Source organism: Delphinapterus leucas, chromosome 20 (assembly GCF_059928025.1).
Source record: "Delphinapterus leucas isolate spDelLeu-1000000601 "Yukka" chromosome 20, BTC_Dleu_Yukka2, whole genome shotgun sequence".
Classification (NCBI taxonomy): Eukaryota; Metazoa; Chordata; class Mammalia; order Artiodactyla; family Monodontidae; genus Delphinapterus; species Delphinapterus leucas.
Window position 1 is genome coordinate 25,655,004 of NC_143148.1, and position 15,264 is coordinate 25,670,267.

A 15,264-nucleotide genomic window follows, 5' to 3' on the forward strand; every position below is an offset into this window, starting at 1 on the left:
TCACCAACTGTCTAATTTTCATTGGGAGACTTCCAGACACTTTGTGTTTTATTGGTTTTGTCTTCTCTAAGCCTCTAATCTGAACTGGTTGTTCCCACACTAGGCACAGAGCTGTGGTCCGAGGATCTCCCTTCACCTCCCCCCACATTGGGTTTCCTGTTTTCCGTATTCCATGTCTTCCTCTTTCTTGGTTTATTCTCTCATTGTCCTGGTATTAGTCTCCCAGTTGCTTCCTGAGAAAGCTTGCATGTAAACGTTCTTCAACTTTGCATATCTGAAAATGTCTTTATGTTTCTCTCATACTTGATTGTTAGTTTGACTGGGTATAGAATTCCAGGTGGAAATAATTTTCCTGCAAAATTTTAAAGACATTTCTCCATTGTTTTCCAGTTTTCAGTGTTGCTATTGATGAGACTAAGTCTTTTGTGACTTGTTTTACTCTCTGAAAACTTTTCAGATCTCCTGTTTATCCCAGTGTTCTGAAAATTTACAGTAATCTGACGTGGCATGGGTCTCTTTACATTTTTGCTGATGCTTTGAAGGTTCCTTGTATTGGAAAATCCTCTCCTTTTATTTCTGTAAAATTTTCTTGAATCCTTTTGTTGATGATTTCTTCACCATTTTTGGAGAACTCCTATTAATTTGATGTTAGATCTTTAATTTTCTTATCTCTCCTATTACTCATCTTTTTTATTTTTTGTTCTGCTTTCTGTGAAGAGTTCCTCAGCTTTATCTTTTAATCCTTCTATGAGTTTGTCATTTCAAAGAACCCCTTTTTTTAACTTCTCTGCATGTTCTTTTTATACTACCTTGCTCTTGTTACATAGTTGTAAAATGTCCTTTTGTCTCTGTGAGAAAAATACTAATAGATTAAAAGAAATTCTTTTTCCTTTCTTTGCTCCAAAGCTGCATTTATCTATTCGTTATATGTTTTTTCTGGTCTCTGTCTTTTATATTAGAGTCTTTCATTAGATGTCTGGCAGTTTTTGTGTGTTCATATTTAATAGTGAGGCATGAAAAAGCTGACTGGAAGCTATGAACATATGAGAGGGGGCTTATTGATTACAATTTTCGCAGTAGGGTTATCTGATAATACATTTCATTGAGGAACCTTCTGTGTCAATAACTTTAGGTCTTTCTGTTGAGTCTTTCTCAGAGAAGACTCTTTAAGTCTCTTGGCTTGAGAATGAAGGCCTGGCTGCCAACATTCTAGGAACCAAGCATTCAGCATCCTGGATGTATGCATTCACCTGAACTGTTGTTTTCAGTATAGTATGTACTCTACTCAGCTGTGCCCAGTGTCACCTGCACAGGGAACCACTGCTTTATGTTCTTAAGAAAATCCCAGTACTTTGCTGGGATAGGGGAAGGGATCTGGTGTGCCTGACTGCTTCATAAATTTACTTTAACCAGTCCTCCTTATTTTGCCACCTCTGCCCCCACTCTTTACCCTGGTTTAAGTAAAATATTATTAATATTCAAATTGATTTGTAAAACCGAGGGAAAACTTGCTTTGTAAAAGGTTTTTTCTTGTTTATTTCCTTGCTTTGAGTTCCCTCTGGCTTCCTGTTTTTCTGTTTTTGTAATCTTCTTAGAACAGGATGGACTGGGACATGTGTCTTATGAACAGGGAGACCATACATTCTGTTTTGCATGGACAGTCCCAGTTCATGCCTAATTATTAATTGCACTCTCTTTTAGTCTTAGAAGTGGGTCCTCTTCGGACAAAAAGTACAGTTACCAAAAAAAAAAAAAAAAGTACAGTTACCCTACTTTAAAAGCCCCAGGGCTTGGAGATAAGAGTTTGATTTGGTTTGGTTTTGCTTGTTTTTATTTGAAGACAGTTCTCTTCTGGCTCAGTAACTGGTTTACTCATCAGTACTCCGAATGATAAAATAGTGAACATTATTTAAGATTTTAGTGGTTTCTTAGTTGTTAACTTTAGACATGCAGTTTAATTTAATTGGGGCACTTTTCAGATAATCTGACAGATTCTCCCGTTAGACACTTACTGTTACCCTGTTGAAAAGAACTTAAGAATAATTCCCTGATAGTTAGATTTCCCAACAGACTATATGTAGGAGTCCTGAAACAAGTCCACCAAAGACAGCTTCACAAGTAGTAGGAGAAGATGATTAAGCCCCCTGTATGTTTGTTTGACTGTATATTTCAAATGTTCACCTAGTGCTTTGTGGTGATTCAGTAATATTTGTTGCGTTGAATTGATCTTTGATAACAAGCAGCTGATATATTGATATTTTCTTACCTGCCGTAGAACTTGGTATTCACTCTTCTGGCAATTTCCAAACTAAAAGTACCAAAGCCTCAAATGATACCTCAAAGTAAATGCTACCCTGGGCCACATGCTTATCTCTGATGTTTAGTGACGAATGGCATCAGTTCCTTATAGACTGTGGTATCTGTGGTATCTGTGAAGCAAGACGTAGATTTGGAAGAACCGAGTGTCTTGGTCCCTGACCTCCTCCTTCTCCCTGCCTGCCCAAATCCTGGGTAGAAACCTCTCATACCTCACAGGTTATTGAAGCAAATAAGAATATATATAAAAGCACTCTGTAAACTGTAAATCACTCTACAGATAATATTTTAATTTAATATCCACTGACATTTCTTTTGTGTCTGTTTTGAAAGCCACTTCAAATTTTCCAATACCAGTAGATCCCCCTGAATGAAAAAAATGAATAAATTCAATTACTCAACACCTTGTATTTAAAGTAGAATATTACTGAGAGTCTGGAATATTCAAGAGCATGTGTTTTTTATCTTTCCATATAGAAAACCTACTTTTTCAAAATTGACGTTTAAACATTATTTATAAAATTTACTCATACAAGATTATTTTTATTTTACAGCTAACTTGTATTAAGAGAATATGTACTGGATATGAAGAACATAATAGTAGATATAGAGTGGTTACTCTGAATAAATTAGAAAATAAACTTGTTCTGCCTGTAGATTCTTCTTGCCTTCATGTTACTCATGAAGAATATGCTGATTTCCTTGAGCTTCCATGGAATTGTTGCTTATATAAAACAGAATGTATTTCCAGCATACTGTTGTCAGCATAGAAATATTTACTTAAAATTTAGATACCTCTTTTTTTGGGGGGGGGGAGCGGTTCGCAGGCCTCTCACTGTTGTGGCCTCTCCCGTTGCAGAGCACAGGCTCTGGACGCACAGGCTCTGGACGCGCAGGGTCAGCGGCCATGGCTCACAGACCTAGCCGCTCTGCGGCACGTGGGATCTTCCCGGACCGGGGCACGAACCCGTGTCCCCTGCATCGGCAGGCGGACTCTCAACCACTGCGCCACCAGTAAGCCCCTAGATACCTCTTTTGAAAATTTATTGGAAGAATATAAAACTAGATCTAACTACTTGATAAACAAATGTTGGTAGTAGAATTCAGGCAAGTCTGTTGTTGAATAGTGTTAAAATATTAGATGCAAGGAAAGTCCTTTTATGTAATTATTAGACTCAAAATTATGGAAGTTTTATCAGCTAGATTATTATCATGTTTATAATTAATTCAAGATTCAGACTGTTTGTTAAATATAAGTGCATTTCTGAAATACACTTTTGTGTGAATGGGCAAATAAAATACATGGATACTATACCAAATTTTCTATATAGGCAATAATATTACAGTTCTAATATTAGAACTGAGCCACCAGGGAAGTCCAAACTTCTTTATTTAAAACTGAAGTTGTTGGGGACTTCCCTGGTGGCGCACTGGTTGGGAATCCACCTGCCAATGCAGGGGACACGGGTTCGAGCCCTGGTTCAGGAAGATCCCACATGGCGCGGAGCAGCTAAGCCCGTGTGCCACAACTACTGAGCCTGCACTCTAGAGATTGTGAGCCACGACTGCTGAGCCCATGCACCACAACTACTGAAGCCTGCGTGCCTAGAGCCTGTGCTCCGCAACAAGAGAAGCCACCGCGATGAGAAGCCAGCGCACTGCAACAAAGAGTAGCCTCCGCTCGTGGCAATTACAGAAAGCACACACGCAGCAACAATGACCCAACGCAGCCATAAATAAATAAAATTTATTAAAAAATGAAAAAAAACAACTGAAGTTCTTAATTAGAATTAGATCCAGTTGAGTCCTTCAAGATGGCGGAGGAGTAAGGTGTGGAGTTCACCTTCCTCCCCACAAATACATCAGAAGTACATCTACATGTGGAGCAACTCCTACGGAACACTTACTGAGCGCTGGCAGAAGACCTCAGACCTCCCAAAAGGCAAGAAACTCCCCACGTACCTGGGTAGGGCAAAAGAAAAAAGAATAAACAGAGACAAAAGAATAGGGACAGGACCTGCACCTCTGGGAGGGAGCTGTGAAGGAGGAAAAGTTTCCACACACTAGGAAGCCCCTTCACTGGTGGAGATGGGGTGTGGAGGCAGGGAAGCTTCGGAGCCACGGAGGAGAGCGCAGCAACAGGGGTGCAGAGGGCAAAGCGGAGAGATTCCCACACAGAGGATCGGTGCCGACCAGCACTCACCAGCCCAAGAGGCTTGTCTGCTCACCTGCTGGGGTGGGCCGAGGCTGGGAGCTGAGGCTCAGGCTTTGGAGGTCAGATACCAGGGAGAGGACTGGGCTTGGCTGTGTGAACACAGCCTGAAGGGGTCTAGTGCGCCACAGCTAGCCAGGAGGGAGTCCGGGAAAAAGTCTGGAACTAAGAGGCAAGAGAACATTGTTTCAGGGTGCGCGAGGAGAGGGGATTCAGAGCACCACCTAAATGAGCTCCAGAGACAGGCGCGAGCCGCGGCTATCAGCGCAGACACCAGAGATGGGCATGAGACGCTAAGGCTGCTGCTGCGGCCACCAAGAAGCCCGTGTGAAAACACAGGTCACTTGTGGCCCACCACTGCCAGGGTCCCGTGATCCAGGGACAACGTCCCCCGGCGAACACACAGCACGCCTCAGGCTGTTGCAACATTGCACTGGCCTCGCCCCGCATCCCCTATCCCTCCCTCCCCCTGCCTGAATGAACCAGAACCCACGAATCAGCTGCTCCTTTAACCCCGTCCTCTCTGAGCGAAAAACAGACATCCTCAGGTGACCTACATGCAGAGGCGGGGCCAAATCCAAAGCTGAACCCCAGGAGCTGTGCGAACAAAGAAGAGAAAGGGAAATCTCTCCCAGCAGCCTCAGAAGCAGCGGATTAAATCTCCACAATCAACTTGATGTACCTGCACCTGTGGAATACCTGAATAGACAACGAATCATCCCAAAATTGAGGCGGTGGATTGTGGAGCAACTGTAGACTTGGGGTTTGCTTTCTGCATCTAATTTGTTTTTGGTCTCATATTTATCTTAGCTTAGTATTTAGAGTTTAGTATCATTGGTAGATTTGTTTATTGATTTGGTTGCTCTCTTCTTTTTTTCTAATATATATATATATATATTTTTTTTTTTTTTCCCTTTTCTCTTTTTGTGGGTGTGTATGCTTCTTTGTGTGATTTTGTCTGTGTAGCTTTGCTTTTACCATTTGTCCTAGGGTTCTATCTTTTTTTTTTATTAGTATAGTTTTTAGCGCTTGTTATCACTGGTGGCTTTGTTTTTGGGTTGGGTTTGGTTGCTCTTTTCTTTTTTAAATTAATTTTTAATTTTTAATAATTTATTTTAAAAACTTTATTTTCTTTCTTCCTTCCTTCCTTCCTCCCTCCCCTCCCCTCCCCTCCCCTCCCCTCCCCTCCCCTTTCTTTCCTTTCCTTTCCTTTCCTTTCCTTTCCTTTTCCTTTTCCTTTTCCTTTTCCTTTTCCTTTTCCTTTTCCTTTTCCTTTTCCTTTTCCTTTTCCTTTTCCTTTTCCTTTCTTCTGAGCCGTGTGGCTGACAGGGTCTTCATGCTCTGGCCGGGTGTCAGGCCTGTGCTTCTGAGGTGGGAGAGCTGAGTTCAGGACATTGGTCCACCAGGGACCTCCCGGCTCCATGTAATATAAAATGGTGAAAGCTCTCCCAGAGATCTCCATCTCAATGCTAAGACCCAGCTCCACTCAACGACCAGCAAGCTCCAGTGCTGGATACCCTATGCCAAACAACTAGCAAGACAGGAACACAGCCCCACCCATTAGCAGAGAGGCTGCCTAAAATCATAATAAGTCCACAGACACCCCAAAACACACCACCTGACGTGGACCTGCCCACCAGAAAGACACAGCCTCATCCACAAGAACACAGACAACAGTCCCCTCCACCAGGAAGCCTACACAACCCACTGAACCAACCTTAGCCACTGGGGGCAGACACCAAAAACAACAGGAATGATGAACCTGCAGACTGCGAAAAGGAGACCCCAAACACAGTAAGTTAAGCAAAATGAGAAGACAGAAAAACACACAGCAGATGAAGGAGCAATGTAAAAACCCACCAGACCAAACAAACTAGAACAAAAAATAGAACTAGAACTAAAAATTTCACAATTTGTATGGAAACACAAAAGACCCCAAATAGCCAAAGCAATCTTGGGAAAGAAAAACGAAGCTGGAGGAATCAAGCTCCCAAACTTCAGACTATACTACAAAGCTACAGTAATCAAGACAGTATGGTACTGGCACAGAAACAGAAATATAAATCAATGGAACAGAATAGAAAACCCAGAGATAAACCCACGCACATATGGTCACCTTTGTTTGATAAAGGAGGCAAGAATGTACAATGGAGAAAAGACAGCCTCTTCAATAAGTGGTGCTGGGAAAACTGGACAGCTACATGTAAAAGAATGAAATTAGAACACTCCCTAATGCCATACACAAAAATAATCTCAAAATGGATTAAAGACCTAAATGTAAGGTCAGGCACTATAAAACTCTTAGAGGAAAACATAGGCAGAACACTCTGTTTTTGACCCACCTCCTAGAGAAATGGAATTAAAAAAAAAAAACAAATGGGACCTAATGAAACTTAAAAGCTTTTGCACAGCAAAGGAAAACATAAACAAGATGAAAAGACAACCCTCTGAATGGGAGAAAATAAAGCAACTGACAAAGGATTAATCTCCAAAATTTACAAGCAGTTCATGCAGCTCAATATCAAAAAAACAAGCAACCCAACCCCAAAATGGGCAGAAGACCTAAATAGACATTTCTCCAAAGAAGATACACAGATTGCTAACAAACACATGAAAGAATGCTCAATATCACTAATCATTAGAGAAATGCAAACCAAAACTACGAGGTATTATCTCACACTGGTCAGAATGGCCATCATCAAAAAATCTACAACAATAAATGCTGGAAAGGGTGTGGAGAAAAGGGAACCCTCTTGTACTGTTGGTGGGAATGTAAATTGATACAGACACTATGGAAAACAGTATGGAGGTTTCTTAAAGAACTAAAAATAGAACTACCATATGACCCAGCAGCCCCACTACTGGGCATATAGTCTGAGAAAACCATAATTCAAAAAGAGTCACGTACCACAATGTTCATTGCAGCTCTATTTACAATAGCCAGGACATGGAAGCAACCTAAGTGTCCATTGACAGATGAATGGATAAAGAACCTGTGGCACTTATATGGGAATGTTACTCAGCCATAAAAAGAAACGAAATTGAGTTATTTGTAGTGAGGTGGATGGACCTGGAGTCTGTCATGCAGAGTGAAGTAAGTCAGAAAGAAAAAACAAATACCTTATGCTAACACATATATATGGAATCTAAAAGAAAAAGAAAAAAAGTTCTGAAGAACCTAGGGGCAGGACAGGAATAAAGACACAGATGTAGAGAATGGACTTGAGGACATGGGGAGGGGGAAGGGTAAGCTGGGACGAAGTGAGAGAGTGGCATGGACATATATACACTACCAAATGTAAAATAGATAGCTAGTGGGAAGCAGCTGCATAGCACAGGGAGATCAGCTATGTGCTTTGTGACCACTTAAAGGGGTAGGATAGTGAGGGTGGGGGGGAGATGGCAAGAGGGAGGAGATATGGGAATATATGTATAGCTGATTCACTTTGTTATAAAGCAGAAACTAACACATCATTGTAAAGCAATTATACTCCAATAAAAATGTTTAAAAAAACAACTAGATCCAATTAGTAATTAAATCAAGTAGTATATTTACTACTTAGATACCACAGACATATTATCTTCTAAGATGTACAACTATCGTCAAAGAATGTCAAAGAGACTTAGGAAAATCCAGCTCTAAACTTTTATAAATGAAAAACTTGAAGTCCAGGATATTATCTTAATTTTTCATCTCATCACATGCTATGTTTACAATTTAAATTCTGAAACTCTAGCAGAGTAAAAAATGCCTTAAATACTGATGTTATGAGAGAAGAGTAGGTGAAGACCCATACCCATTTTTCTGCTTTCTTTTTCTCTCTGCCATCTCTATCTAATTAGGGGAAAGACTGCAATGAAAGATGAACTAAGCTAAATTAGGGAAGCTTAAGACTTGTTAATCGTTACTTTTCAATGCTAGCAACCATTTTTACCAGTGCCCAAGGCATAGTTGCAGATTACACAAAAATATCTTAATGTCTTTGTTAGTCTTTTTCTTTTCTTTTTATACCCACTTCCTTTTTCTGTCTTTCCTGTATTACCCACCCACCGTACCCCCCACATGTACATGCACCAGCTACCACCAGACTATCCACTGCCCTCCAGCCCTTAGCTATATTCTCAACCAAAATTATTATTTCTCATTTCTATCCTATTTAAAATTCCTGGTATTAGACTTTGGTGGTGATTTGATTGCATGATTAAATTTACATGAAAACTAATCTTGAATGCGTTGGGATAATTATTGGTATGAATTTGTGACTGGATAATCTCCAAGCGTTTCTTTTCCTCTGCTGCCAATCTCAGGGATGCTATATCAGGGAATCAGCAGACAAACGTGTGGCCCAAGTCCTGGCTCTTGTCATCTTTCTCTACAAGGACTGCCCCCCCCCACTGGATTCACTAGTAAAAAAGGAAAAGAAAAAAAAAGAAACTTGAGAGAAGTAGACAGTAAATGATAAATTGAGAAAAAATAAGTTGAGAAATAGAAATTTGACTAATGAATTGAGAAATAATGCATTGGGTTTAGTGTCTACATCCCAGGTTTCCAGGAGCAAGCACTTTTCAAAATATCCTGTCCATTTAGGGAAGTATTTTACCAGTATTTAGCAAGTTATGTATTCCTATTTTTTACACAAGGAATAGACAGTATTTAAAAATTATATAGGAATCTCCTTTATAATAATGATTCTGTTTTGCCAGAAATAAATGAAAACATTTGAATGTTCTACAAAATGTATGCTTAGCCTTGGGCAGTTTAATTCACAAATGGAGATGAGCATTCAGATTGAGATGTCAACTGATTGCCACTCATTAAACCGAAGCAGCTTACCCTTTTAACAAATTGTTACTTAAAGATATTTTATTGATTAATTTTTTTTACAGCTCTAGGGTGTGGTATAATTGACATATAGTAAAGTGAGTATATTTAAAATGCACAATTTGATAAACTGTAACATATGTATAAATTATGAAGCCATACAAATAATCAAGATAATGAACATAGCAGTTCCACTTCTGAAATGAAAAATTCGTAGAAAGAATCAGCAGTCGACTTGAACTCATAGAAGAAAGAATAGTGAATATGAAGATAGATTGATGGAGATTATACAACCTGAGGAACAGATTTAAAAAACGAATAAAATGAACAGAGCATCAGGGAAATGTGGGATACTGTGAAGCACACCAGTATGTGCAGAAGAGGACAGGAGAGGGAGATGGGAGCAGAAAAAATTTTCAAAGAAATAATGGATGAAAACTTCCCAAATTTGATGAAAAACATAAATCTACACAACCAAGAAGCTCAATGAATTTCATGTACGATAAACACAAATCTGTAGATACATAATGTAGTAAAAATGCTGAAAGACAAAAACCTTTGGAAGCAACAAGAGATGGTGTATCCATTCATATTTTGATGGATGTTTGGATTTTTCAAGTTTTGGCTGTTACAAATAAAGCTGCTATGAATACACATGTATTAATACAAGTCTTTGTATGGACATATATTTTTATTTCTTTTTGATAAATAAATACCTGGGAGTGGAATGGCTTGGGCAAAGTGGTAGGTATAGGTTTAACTTTTTAAGGAACTGTCAGATTGTTTTCCAAAATGGTTATGCTGTTTTCCATTTCTACTAGTAGTGTGTAAGAGTCCCAGTTGCTCCACATCATTGCCAATAATTGATATGTGGTAAGTTTTTGTAATTTTAGTCATTCTGGTGGGTGTGTTGTATCATCTCATTGTGGTTTTAGTTTGCATTTCCCTAATAATTAATGACTTGTTGAGCATCTCTGCATGTGATTATTGGCCATCCTTTGTGTCTTTTGGTGAAATTCCAATTTTACTTTTCCCTTTTAATTGAGTTGTCTTTTCATTGTTGAGTTGTAAGAATTCCTTATGTGTTCTACGTAGATTTCCTTTGTCAGGTACATATTTTTCAGATATTTTCTTCAAATATTTTATTGACAGTGTTTGTTGAAGAGCAAAAGTTTTTGTTTTTTTATAAAGTCCAATTTAAAAAATTTTGTTAATGGTTTCTTTTGAGTTGTAATTAAGAAATCTTTACTAAACCAAGGTCACACAGATTTTCTCCTATGTTTTCTTCTACAAGTTTCATATTTTTAGCTCTAGCATTTGAGTCTATGATTCATGCTGAGTGAATTTTTATATATGATGCATAGTAAGGGATCAAGGTTCCTTTTCTTTTTGCATATAGATATTCAATTGTTCCAATACTGTTTGTCAAAAAAAGTATCTTTTCTCCATTGAATTGCCTTAGACATCTTTGTCAAATGTGTTTTTTATGTTTCTGAGTTCCCTATACTGTTCCATTAATTTATGTTTATGCCAATACCACACTGAGTTGATCAAGTTGCTTTATAATAGGTCTTGAAATCATTTAGTGTTAGTTGTCCAGCTTTGCTTTTCTTCTCTAAAAATTTTTCAGCTATTCTAGGTTCTTCGCATTTCCATATAAATTTTAGAATCTGTTTGTCAATTGCTGCAAAACAGTCTGCTGGGATTCTGCTGGGATTTCATTTGAACCTGTAGATCATTTGGGGAGAATTGTCATCTTAAAAATATTGTTTCTTCTCAAAAATATTGTTTCTTCTCATCTGTGAACAGGTATATCTCTGGGTTTTTTTTAGGTCTTCCTAACTTTCTCAGCAATGTTTTTTCACTTTCAGCATACAGATCTTGCACTCTGTCAAATTTATCCCAAATTATTTCCTATTTCTTGATGCTATTTTTTGTTTCAATTTTTGATAATTGCTAATATAAAGAAAGTACAATTTGTATTTTGTATATTAACCTCGTATCCTACAACTTTGCTAGTAAGCTCATTAATTTTAATCACCTTGTCTCTCTACCTTTTTTGTTTGTTTGGCCCCTGTGTTTTACGTTAGGGCTTTCCTCCAATCTTTGGTGATTCTTCGATGTCTCTTTATATATATAAGGTGTGACATTAAGATTATTGAACATTTTGTGTGCACATGTGAGGCTTGGTACCTGGTGGGCTTCATCAGATAGTGATAAGTTGGGGGTGGGCTTCCCCAAATTTCAGGATCTGTAAATCTTATCTCTTAGACCAGTTGGTATTTTCAAAGAAGGGTCCTGTGGTATCATCTGGTAGAGGGTGTCGGGCTGTCTGTATTGTAAACCTACTATTCTAAGCTGCCTGTAGTTAAAATTTTGACTTCCACTTTCACTGTTTTTGTATTATAATAATTATGTTATAATTTTGATGTTTATTATGTATTTAAGTATATAACTTAAATAATTTCTAATTTACTGTCTACCACTTATGTATTGTCTAAGTATGTAATTTAAATAATTTCTTAATTTTGGAGTTTAGTGAGGAACATTTTTATACATATTTCATAGATTCTAGGAAACATAGTTTGTGTGTGTATGTCTGTGTATACATATATATCTGAATACAGCAATATTTTAACAAGAGTATATATGTGTGTTATGAGATTGCTATTCTCTAGGTTTATCACTTTATTTTTTCTGCATGTTGTGATATACAGAAGTGCATTAAACTTGCCATGACAGTTTTTTTTCTGTCGGTTTCACTTTATAATTTCTAATTTTTTAATTACATTTTAATAGTATTTATTTGTTATGTCATCATTGTGTCCATTTCCTGCTATCTAGTACAGCCATTTTCTTTGTTCCATTCTTACCTTGGTTTCTCCTTAGGCTGGTAATACTTTTGCAGTTCATCCTTCCTTTTTATTAGTGTATACCAGGTACAGCTTTTTTTGAATTTTTAACCTTCTTGTTTCATTATGTTTTATTAGTATTTCATATAATCAATTTTTAGATTACTTTTGACTCTGCCTGGAAGTCTGGATGTTCAATAGGCTTTTCAAATATTGTACTAACTGGTATGTTGGGACTTTTGACATCTGTGGTTTGGTTGTTTTCTGTCCCCTTTTTAAAAAAGGGTCCTAGTATTTTTCCTTTGAATTATGTCATTAACTGTATGGACAGTTTGTTAGATCAGAAGGCATGTATTCTGTTTTTTTTTAATACTACTTGTGATACCTTTCAGTTACAAATCACACATCTCTGTTTTTCTAAGTATCAACATCATAAATGAAATATATTGTCCCTCCCTTGTATAAAATGAAATAATTAATACACAGTAATCTGTCCCTTCCTCATCTCACTACCTAGTTACTTTAGAGGATTTAATTTTTTTACATTATGAATCTTTATCAGAAACTATTTTTAACTTTTATATTCTTTCTTTTTTTTAAATTAATAGCTTTTTTTAAAAAAAGCAGTTTTAGGTTTACAGTACAATTTGAGTGGAAAGTACAAAGAGTCCCATATAACCTCTCACCCTCCCTCCCCCAGTTTCCCCTTAAAATTGATGAGTCGGTATTAATACATTATTTTAACTTAAGTCCATACTTTACATCGGGTTCACTTTGTGTTGTACATTGTATGGGTTTTGATGACTGTGTAAATGATATGTATCCACCATTACAGTATCAAAGAGTATAGTTTCATAGCCCCACTTACTCATTCCTCCCTCCCTCTCTCCAAGTCCCTGGCAATCACTGATATGTCTCCATATTTTTTTCTGTTCCAGGAATGTCATATAGTTGGAATTACACAGTATATAGCCTTTTTAGGTTGGCTTCTTTCACTTAGTAGTATGCATTTAAGATTCTTCCATGTCTTTTTCTGGCTTGATAGTTCATTTCTTTTTATCACTGAATAACATTCTACTGTATGGATGTACAACAGTTTGTTTATCCTTTTATTGAAGGACATCTTAGTTATTTCTAGGTTTTGACAATTATGAATAAAGCTTCTGTAAACATTTGTGTACAGGTTTTTGTGTGGACGTAAGTTTTTAGCTCACTTGAGTAAATACCAGGGAGTGCAATTGCTGGGGTCATAAGGTAAAAGCATGTTTGGTTTTGTAAAAAACTGTCAAACTGTCTTCCAAGTTGTCTGTACCATTTTGCATTCCCACCAGCAATGAATGAGAGTTCTCGTTTCTCCACATCCTCACCACCATTTGGTGTTGTCAGTGTTTTGGATTTTGGCCATTTTAATAAGTGTGTAGAGTGTCTTGTTTTTGTATTCTTTTTTGTAAACATATTTCCCACCTTTATTTTTTAAATAAATTTATTGACATATAATTCACAAACCATAAGATTCACCCCTTTAAATGCGCAATTCTCTGGTTTTCAGTATATTGACAAATTGTACAGCCATGAGCATTGTCTAATTTTGGAACATTGTCTTTGCCCATGTACCATTAGCAGCCACTCTCCATACCCCACCACCACCAGAAGCCCCTGGAAACCACTCATCTTTCTGTCTCAGTGGATTTGCCTGTTTTGGATATTTCATATAAATAGAATCATACAATATGTGGCCTCTTGAGACTAGCTTGTTTCACTTATCATAATGTTTTCATGATTCCTCCATGTTGTGTGCATCAGAACTTCATTCCTTTTCATGGCTAAATAGTATTCTCTTATATGAATATATACCATATTTTGTTTATCATTGAGTGGTTGATGGATGTTTGGATGGTTCCCACCTTTTGGTTATTCTGAATAATGTTGCTGTGATCATGCATGTACAAGTTTCTGTGTAAACATAGGTTTTCAGTTCTCAGTGTATGACTAGGAGTAGAATTGCTGGATCATATGAAAATTCTGTATTTAACATTTTGAGAAACTTACAAACTATTTTCCAAAGCGGCTACACTGTTTTACTATCTCACTAACAGTGTATGAGGGTTCCAGTTTCTCTGCATCCTCATCAACACTTGTTGTCTTTTTTATTTTAGCCATCCATTTGATTTAGTATGTGTGAAGTGATAGCTCATTGTGGTTTGATTTTCATTTCCCTAATTGCTAGTAATATTGAGCATCGTTTCATGTGTTTATTGGCTATTTGTATATCTTCTTTGTAGAAATATCTATTTAAATGATTTGCACATTTTTAATTGGGTATTTGTCTTTTTCTTGTTGAGTTCCTTATATATTCTGGATATAAATCCCTTGTGAGATACATCATTTGCAAATGTTTTCACCAGTTTTGTGGGCTTTCTTTTCACTTTTTTGATGGTGTTCTTTGAGACACAAAATGGTTTTAATTTTGATAAAGTCTAATTTATATGTATTTTTTTTGTTATTTTGGTTTTAATGTCATATCTAAGAAGTCATTGCCTAATCCAAGGTCATGAGGATTACTCCTACATTCTCTTATAAGAGTTTTACAGTTTTAGTTCTTATATTTAGATCTATAATCCATTTTGAATTAATGTCTGTATGTGGTGTGAGATGTCAGGATCCACCTCATTCTTTCGCTTGTGGATATCCAGTTGTCACAAGCACCATTTGTTGACTTCTTTTTCCATGTAATGTTGCCCTTGTGGAAAATCAGTTGACTATAAGTGTAAGCGTTTATTTCTGGACTTCCAACTGTACCATTGATCCATATTTCTATCCTTATGCCAGTACCACACAATCTTGATAACTGTAATTTTGTAAAAATTATTGAAATTGGGAAGTGTGAATCCTCCTGATCTTCTTTTGCAAGATTGCCTAGCCCTTCTGGGTCCTTTTTACTTCCATACAAGTTTTAAGATCAGCTTGTCACTTTCTACAAAAAAGCTAAATAGAATTTTGATAGGGATTCTGTTGAATCTGTAGATCATTTGGGGGGATATTGCCATATTAATAATATTAAT

General features: G+C 37.2%; 1 protein-coding gene across 2 annotated transcripts in view; it reads left to right on the forward strand.

The window, feature by feature from the left end:
- Positions 1 to 15,264, forward strand: part of LONP2 (lon peptidase 2, peroxisomal) — a 98,137-nt gene that overhangs the window by 33,435 nt on the left and 49,438 nt on the right. The window lies entirely within an intron of this gene.